This window comes from Apis dorsata, unplaced genomic scaffold (assembly GCF_000469605.1).
Source record: "Apis dorsata unplaced genomic scaffold, Apis dorsata 1.3 scaffold_517, whole genome shotgun sequence".
Classification (NCBI taxonomy): domain Eukaryota; kingdom Metazoa; phylum Arthropoda; class Insecta; order Hymenoptera; family Apidae; genus Apis; species Apis dorsata.
The window spans coordinates 148178-157477 of record NW_006263742.1 but is presented as its reverse complement, the minus strand read 5'-3'; the positions used below and the strand labels follow the sequence as shown (position 1 = coordinate 157477).

The 9300-nt window shown below is 30.4% G+C and overlaps 1 protein-coding gene and 1 long non-coding RNA gene across 4 annotated transcripts in view; one reads left to right on the top strand and one right to left on the bottom strand.

Annotated features, from left to right (window-relative positions):
* Window positions 1–2672, top strand: LOC116186228. Of its 2 annotated transcripts, XR_004151183.1 has the most exons (4): window positions 1–112; window positions 823–1354; window positions 1508–1693; window positions 2416–2672. It is a non-coding gene; the product is annotated as an uncharacterized LOC116186228 (long non-coding RNA). The 2 variants fall into 2 exon arrangements; XR_004151182.1 differs by having other exon boundaries at window positions 823–1693.
* The window catches only part of LOC102677019 (tyrosine-protein kinase Btk29A), a 164585-nt gene that overhangs the window by 93015 nt on the left and 62270 nt on the right, over window positions 1–9300 (bottom strand). The gene's annotated exons all lie outside the window — the stretch shown is intronic.

Sequence of the window (9300 nt, the reverse complement as noted above, 5' to 3'; positions counted from 1 at the left end):
TTTGGGGGGGGGGAGGGTCAAAGTTATTCACGCCGGTGTGTAGCTGCGGCCAAATAGCGGTGGAGCTAAGAAGTAACAGCGATGGAGGTTTACGGCCGATGCCAGATTCGTGGTAAATCTTTGATGATTTTGCGGCGAACGGTGCTGCCACGGCCAACCTATATTTGCCTTTTGTAATTCACGGAAGCGCATAATATCTTGCATTATCGCGTTAATTAGTCACCCTTTAATCCCCCTACACATTAATTTAGGGTATATATTTTATACCTAGGAAACGCGAAATGTAAGTTGTGGAATGTTCCGTTAATAATAATGGAAATTTAAAGAAGGTAATTTTGAATTTTATCGATATTCCAATATAATATTTTCTCCTAGGCAACTGAATATAATGCAAATGTAAGATATAAGATATATAGTGGAATATATATAATATTGAATGTTTTTCAGAAAAGCTAAAGAAGCTAAGAAAATTAAGGAAGTAATTATAATGCAAAGGATATTGAATAAAATTGATATAAGATACATTGGAATATGTGATATTTTGGATTATATAATATATCAGATATATTGGATAACATTTGTACTCCTAAATAGACTTTTACTGATTCATAATACACATTTCTCATTTAAATATTCTTTTTCTTTAAGTAATATTATTGAAATAAAATAAGTTTATATCAAATACTTAATAATGTTAACATCAAAGTACATCAAAGACTAAAAATTTAAAAAAAAAGGTTCAAAAGAAACGTGGAAATCAACTTTATGCTCGATCACAAAATATATCTTCCTCGAAGCAAAAATCTCTTTCTCTCTTTCCAGGAAAGTGTATTCAAGTATTCTCGAGGAATCTCGTATGATTTACGATAAGAGAGAGAGAGAGAGAGAGAGAGAGAGAGAGAGAGACAGACAGAGACAGAGACAGAGACAGAGTTGCCTATGAAACGGCGAGGAAAATTATTTTCGTATCCGTCCCACTTTCAAGAACCAGTCAACGATTTACACTCCTGATACGTCGATTCCGTGGCCCTTGTGCGACAATGTACAACATCCCTCCATTCCTTAAAAATGGAAGCAACGAAAATGCATTCCGCCTCGGCGGAATGCGCGCACGTTGCATAGGAAACGGAGACACTGATTTCTCCTTTATTTCTGCTTCGTGGTGATATGTCTCGACAGAAATATCCCTTGTATTCGTGAGCTTTGATATTCGTAGGTGGACGTATACGTATGTATCGTTTCGAATATCGAGATCTTTTTCTTTGTCAAGCAGTCGTGCATATCTTTTTTGAAGATCTTGAATTTGGTTTGGTTAGGTATATACAATTTCGAGTATATAAGATCTCTTTCTTTGGTAAGTAGTTGTACAAGACTCTCTTTTGTTGAAGATCTTGAGTTTGGTTAGATTAAATATGTATCATTTTTTTTTTTCCTTTTTCGTTTGTCTCTTTTTCATCAAGATTTTTAGGTTAGGTGAATTTCTTTCTTAAGGATTTTTTTTTTTCAGTTTCAGGAATTAATGTGAACATGTAATCGGACACTAATGTATTCTTATGATTACTGATATATTATTTATCCATTATGTGAATTTGAAGACAGAATAGACTCAACGTGATCCTTGCATGTCATAAAAGACAATTAAAAAAGAAGCCATTAATGAATACTTGACAAATTTATGGAATATGCAATTATGGTATGAATATTAATAATTTTATGCAAAAAGAACAGGAATTATAAAATATATAAATGAGACTTAAAAATAAATGATACAAACTTATCATATCTATCTTTAACGTCGCTCAACCAAAAATTCAAAATTCTATTTCTCGATGTTCTGAGAACGTGTGCATTCGGTTCTTCGATAAATCATTTTGATTTTTAGAATTCGGTCATCAAACACATCTCAACCTGTCAAGATAAATTTCCATACATCGACGATAATTCTCCCACCTATTCCCATATTCGTCGTTTCTCGCGGCATAGAAACAGAAAGGCCGCTTCATCATCGAGATTGAATTTTTATGTCGTGCAAATATTTCTGATATTGCGTTTTTCGAATAAACTCACGTGCTATTTTTTTTTTCATAGTTGGTCCGTCATTATTCGATAATGCACTCTCGAACGATAGATCGATATCTGTCAGGAATAAATAAGTTCGATATGGGTCTAGATGACGGAATTGTGTTGGATGTGCCATTGTTCGAGAATTTTATCGATTTTTCATTAGTTTGTGGTTGGTTATGATTAGAACGAGAATAGAATAGTATTGAGCTGCCTTTCTGAACTTCTGTCATTTTTTTTTGTGTGTGCGTGAAACTTCAAAATTTTTAAATTTTTCTTAAGAATTAAGAAGAAATATTATAAAGAAAAAAAATTGTACGAGATCAAACAATTTATTTTTAATTCAATTTACAGGTGTATCTGAACAAAGATTAATAAATAATTCAAAGTGTGGAAAAACGAAAGGTTCATCGATATCCCCGGCAATTGTGTCAGAATTCGACGATATACACGCGTTAGCAACAAAATGGCGACAAGCCGAACTGATTTTATTCACGACCTTTGTCGCGGAAGTACTTTAGATGCGGGTGGTGGGCCGCAGAGGAAAAATAGCGGAAAGTTTTCCATTTTAGATGGGCCACCGATAAAGGAAAGAGAGGCACGTATAATGGGACGTGTCTTCTCTACGATTCCACCTCAAGAACGATCTGCTTGCACTTCTATCTATAAAAATCATCCTCAAAAATCATCCTCATACATTCAAAATTATTCCATTATTTTTTTCTATTTATTTCAATTTTCTTTCTTTCCATAATGCAACAGAGAAAAGAATTAGATATAAATAATATATGATTGATAATTTAAAAATAGTTAAGAAAGATTAGAATACAAATTTCTGTAGAAAGATCAGAATACAATAATTGAGAGCAATGTTTCAATTATTATTGGCTTATTATTTGTGAAACGAATAGAGTAATTAGAATGGTTGATTAAGTTTTTAATAGATTTGATTGTTATTTGATTAGAGAAATATAGATAATATATAGCTACCTAATATAGTCACAATTGTGTATTCATTCTCTTTGTAGGAAATAATGTTGTATACATCTTCAAAAGGAGGAAAGCAGAATTAAATCATTAACATAATATTAGCTGTAAAACACTGCAGTTAGTTCCTGGCTTCCGTTATTATGAAGACACGTTTCAAAAGATAAATTCTATGGTTTAAACCACAGTGCGGATAAACTGAAATTAAATCAAGCTATTTTAATAATAAGTTTGACCTCCATAATTGAACACTTCTGTATGCATTAATTCATAATCAATAATTTTATTGGAAGCAAATAATAACGATCAATAAAAAAAAAATAATAAGTTCTGAAATTTTCAAAAGCTTTCATTTAACACATTATTTTTACAGATATCGTCCCTTGTTTATCGTTCAACTTTTATAAATAAAGTTTTTTCGTGTCTCCAAAAATAGCAGAGGCAATTAAGGTAAGCAAAGCTGTTAGTTCACCCTTTGTACATATATATATATATATACGCCTTTCCTAAAATCTCTTTTTAGCGGATTATCGTCGAGCACTGTACTGTGCGCACAAAACTGTGTTATACTGAGAGAAGTTTCCTGTATAAATGCGTCGCTGGAAACCTCGTTAATAGACACATTCGCAGAAATGCGTTGTATCATTAAAGCAATTATCTTATATTGCTAATCCTATTATCACCGTACTATTCCCAATGTATGCGAAGATATTTCCAAATTGCGACGATCATCCTTATATTGCTTGAAAATTTTCGCAAAAATGAATTTTAAATTTCGATTATAAATTTTAAAATATTGAAAAAGTTAGAGATATGTATGAAACACTTTATCATCCTCAATGTATTAATTTTTCTCTTGTCGATAGAATCTAACCTCAAGAATCTAACCTCAAAGATACCTCAAAGCGACTGATTTAAAAATACATTTCATTAATTTACAAATAAAAATTGTTAAATCTTTATTAAAGAATAATCAAAAACATAATGCAAAATATAATTCAAAATTGAATTAACAAAATTCTTCTCTTAACATCTCTGAAAATCTAACTTCAAAAGCCACAAAATCTCAAAGGACTCTTTTCAAGATTCGACATATATGTACAAAGCATTTTTTCTCGACTGATATTTTTATTGACTTGTTCTTTCAATACGATAACCTTATCGTACCCAGTTTTCTTTCAGCTCTCATATGTTTCCACGTAAAACGTCCCACGTTCGAGGGTCTATAGTCTTCGAAGAATTATTTACGAGGATGCAGTGAACGAGGACGTAATAAACATCGAAGCCGATTACGGAACAGAAGTCGAAGGCGTGCCAATGGATGACGTTTCCTAGTCGAAACAATGGAACTGTTTCGTGGAAGGCTGTACCTGGAAGATTAGCGGAAAGAGGGTGTCGATGAAATTGGTCAGTCGAGTAGAACATTTCCTGAGATGATTTTCCATGAGAATTATGGGTACGGTTTCCATGGAATAATTAATTTTTATGAAAAAATTAGATATTTTAGAATATTGTAATTGTGATTTTGAATCAATTTTTTTTTAATAATTTTTAATATTCTAGAATTGAACTGTATTATAATTTTAATGGAATGAATTTTCACAAGAATTTTCAATATTTTGTAATATTAAAATATCCATCTATTCAATATTCACACAAAACCAAATAATATATTCCAATACCCATACAATCTTTCTATTTCTAGAAATTTCCAATATTTAAATTTATAAATGCATGCATCCATCCATCTAGCACAGTACAATACTTCTTCAAAAATCTTAATTTCCCTATGTTTAGTTACGAAATCTTTTTACCGACTATCGGTAACCGATCAACAAGAAAAATATCTTCGCCATTAAAGAGTTAGACATGAATCGTGACTCTCGTAACTCTTTGAGCATAAGTTTTTCACGATCGTGAAACGAAAGTAAATATCATGTATATTTACGATCGTAGCACGAGAGAAGAAAGAGATATATGTATATTTTATACAACATATTGATATTCCGGAACGACACAGATCTACGTGAACGAATTGGGAGCTGATTGTTGATTCTTTTTTTTGTACGTATTTCACTATATTCCTTCGTCAACAATTTACGATTAGATGCTAATATTCTGTTTGAATGTCTATTCAAATGTGTTTTCTTCTAAGGAAGGAAAGGATTTATATGAAGTTATGAATATATAAATAAGGTGAGTAATAAAAAATATATTAAGAAAAAATCCTAATAATTAATATTTTTATAATTGTAAATATTTTTTGTTTTATAATTTTGTTTAATAATTTTTTGTTTCGGTCAAAATAAGTTGTTGTTTAAAGAATTCTGTTTAAATATCTATTTAAATAATATTCTTTTCTTAATTGATATTCTTTATGGGGAAAGAATTTTATACAGTCACGAAAATATATAAATAGGGTGAGTAATAAAAAATACATTAAATAGAAGACAAATTAAAATCATAAATTAATATTCTTAAAATTGTAAGGTAACGAATTAAATTTCGTTTCAATTAAAACTAATGAGTTATCGTTTAAAAAATTGATTTGCCATAAAAGAAAATGAATTATTTTGTCATTTTCTCCTATTATAAAAAGTATGTATATTTCTTTTTTTTCTAAATAAGCTTGACGTACGTATACATTTCTTCACATAATTTTTCAATTAGAAATTAACAATATTATTGCCTTTTTATTAATGACGTGCTATGATCCTCAGCTCGTTAAAATCAGCAATTAAAATCCAAATCGTCGAAAATGGGAAAAGCGAAAAGAAACTCGATTTTCCTTGAATCGAAGGAAGGCAGAATCTGGACTAATTCGATCCTCCAATTTTTAAGAGTCAAGGGATAAATTACTTTCCTTTCCTCGTCAAATTGCCACGATCATTTCGGATTACAACGATTAATCGATGTTGGCGCGTATCCGCGGCTCGATGCAGTCGCGAAGGTCTGATCGTCGTTTCCTGAAAACGCTGCCTAATGCTCATCGATTAATCACCGATAATGGAGCGAACCAACTAATTGCTCGCAGCGCCACCCTCTATTTCTCTTTGCGTTCGATCGTTAGTACACGTAAAAAGAGAAAGAAATTAGTCGAATCTCATCTTCGAGTTCGATAAGTCTGAGATTATCGAATCGTGTTCATTATTTTTTTTCATAATTAGATCCAATTTCCTTGTACTATATAATTTTCTCGATTTTTTTTTGTTCTTCGATCATGTTGGGAAAATTGTTAGTTCATGATCAAATAAAAATTTTGAGGTTAATGTATATTGTGTTATCAAATGTAACACAACAGAATTTATGTATTGGAATTGGAACATGTTGATTATCCAGAAAATAAATTGAATTTGTGAAGGCGTGTACAAGTTTCGACAAAAATTCTGAAAAATTGGAATCCTATAGGAGATGGAAATAAATCAGTTAAGTGGGCAAAAAGTTAAGTATTGTTATTCCTTTATCCTTTCGAAACTAATAGGATGATACATTCCAAGTAAGTTTTGCAAGTATAATAGGATTGTTAAAATTTTCCTAATATGATACAAAGTGTATTAGGCCATAATTTAATTATAAATAGAATTACAATGGAATAACATATAGCATCATATTTAGTTACAGTCTGGGATTATACTTGTATAAATCAGAAGAAAAATTAAAAAATTGTCTATTTTTGAATTGCTGTAATTATGAAGAAATTATTAATTTTATTTTAATAATATTTTACAATAAAAAATGATATCTAAAAAGTCGATTCATAATGGATTAAAAAAAATTCTTTTCAAAAATATCTGAAGTTCGATCAATACACTATCAAAATTCTGATCTTAATGAGCAATTAACAATTTCGTTAAGCACAGTTGCACGACTAATTCCAACAACGTAACAAGCTCACTCGATGTCCCTTAATACCTCCAATTCATCGTTCGAATGGCGAATTGCCAAGGGATGCTGTTCCACTAACATCTCCGATCTTCCGTTATATCACGCTCAAAGCTTATTTTCGCTATTTCATTTGAGATAAAAAGTGTATGGAGAATAATTATGTTGGAACGAAATTATAAGATCGCGATGGTGAATTTTTGAAACGAAGGAAATTCAATAGAATCATTGTGTTGAGAAAATATTTGAGGATGCTTTTTAATTAAAAGCTTCGACTTCGTAGTTCTCTCTTCTTTATTGATCAAATATTTGCGAATGTTGGCGTCTGATAACTTCTGACTAATAACTTGCTTAATCGTGACGAAAATCGAACGAAATAGAATTTCGAGTGGATTATAAATTAAAAAATTTTGTTAATCCTTACTTATATTCAATATTTAAAAATTTTTCTTCTGTTGGAAAATTTTTTAAATTCGAAATAAGAAGATTAATTAAGATTATTCATATACTTGATCAATTTTAAAATAAAAAAAGATATGATAATTAGAGAAGAATCATTCCTATATCTGATTACTAAAGTTTACAATGAATGGACTGGTAATCAGTTTAACTTTTGAAATTTGTCAATTATATAACAACTTAATAAATGAAACATGTTCTTTGCTTACCAAATTCCAAGGTAATTAAGTTGTTATTGATGAGTACTCACCTGGAACAAAAAAAAGAGAGACAAATATAAGTCAAATGAATTGGATAAAAATTCTCAATAAATATTTTAAATTGACTAATAAAAACATGCATGATTAATTTCGAATCAAAAATTAAAATTTAACATGAAACATCAAAATCACATTACGGTTCCAACGACGTGCAGCCATCATAGATGGCATTCTCGGCAATTCATTATTCTATCCTCCATATTGAAAACATCTCGTCTCTCTATTTTCTCATCTTTTTCAAAATGCATTTCAACATCTAAAATTCCACGTTATTTTCCATCTTTCAAATAAAATTAAAAAAAAACTCGTAATAATTTTTAATTGGAAAACGTTGTAGAGATAATAAAAATAATATTTTAACGTCGTACCAAAAAAGATACAAATGATACAAATTTCAATTTTCACATATGTTTCAGCTCTTTGACCAAGGAGGACGATATTATTGCGGATGCGTGCACGATACACGATATTTGCAATTTCTGATAATCCAATGGCATGTGAAATATCGTATGGATGGAAAAAAAATGGAATTAGGAGTCGGTGAATTTGCATGCTATCGGGGAGGGGGAATGGAGGAAAAAGACAATGTTAAAAATACGGAATTCTTGTGCCGTGGGGACATTCAGTTCACGAATTCTTTTTTTTTTCTTTTTTATTCGTATTTCGTTGGATGTTGCTGGTGTTTGTGCAGCTGGAAAACAGAACCTCCTCGACTGGGTGATACTAAAAAAAGAAAGGGGACAGGAGGAAATATGGTTAAATATTGGGAATACGTTTATCTTCGAATGCGATTAAAAGTTTGATGAATGCTCTGTACCGAAGGGAGAGATTAAAGGGCGAATTCCGTGGTGTGTATATATATATATCTAATCCGGTGATGGACGTGGATAGTGCACTCGTGAAAGGGAAAAAAAGGATTGCTTGTCGATTAAATCGATGCGAACTGTTTTATCGTGGAATTTATGATTTTTTTTTATTTATTGACTTCAATGGAAATTGTTCTAGAATTAAAATATGAATATAGAATTGGATGAATTAAGATATAATATCTTGGACTTTAAGATTTTGAATCTTTTGAATATGGGATAAAGAGGAAATTGAATAAATTAATTAATTCCAATTTTCTAAATATATTTGAACAAGAAAGAATTTATTTTAAAAAAAAATTAATATTAGTAATATTATTAATACAATTGGTTGTAATAAGATTATCAAAGTTCTAATAATAAATTTTATAAATCATAAATGATTGTGAAGAAATTGAAAAGTAATTAGTAAATTGTCATTCTATGAAATTATTCTGAAATTAATTAAAAGTATTCTGGAACAAGATGAAGAATTCAAAGAAAATTCTACCCACGATTCTATTTAAAAAAAATAAAATTTGCACATGGCCGTTGAAGAATTAAAGTACTCTTCAAACAATCAGCAGTAACAATAAAGAATAAAGAGTCGAACAGCAACATCATTCATTCTACAATTAAACATTCTCACACAATATTTCTCCATCGTGGAAAACTGTCGAGCCCTCTCCAAACTCTTAATTTCCTCTGTAAACCATTATCAAACATCGACGAATTATTCAAATTATAAGGTGTACACTTTCGATATACACTCTTTAGCAAATATCCTACAAAAGCTGATTCATGAT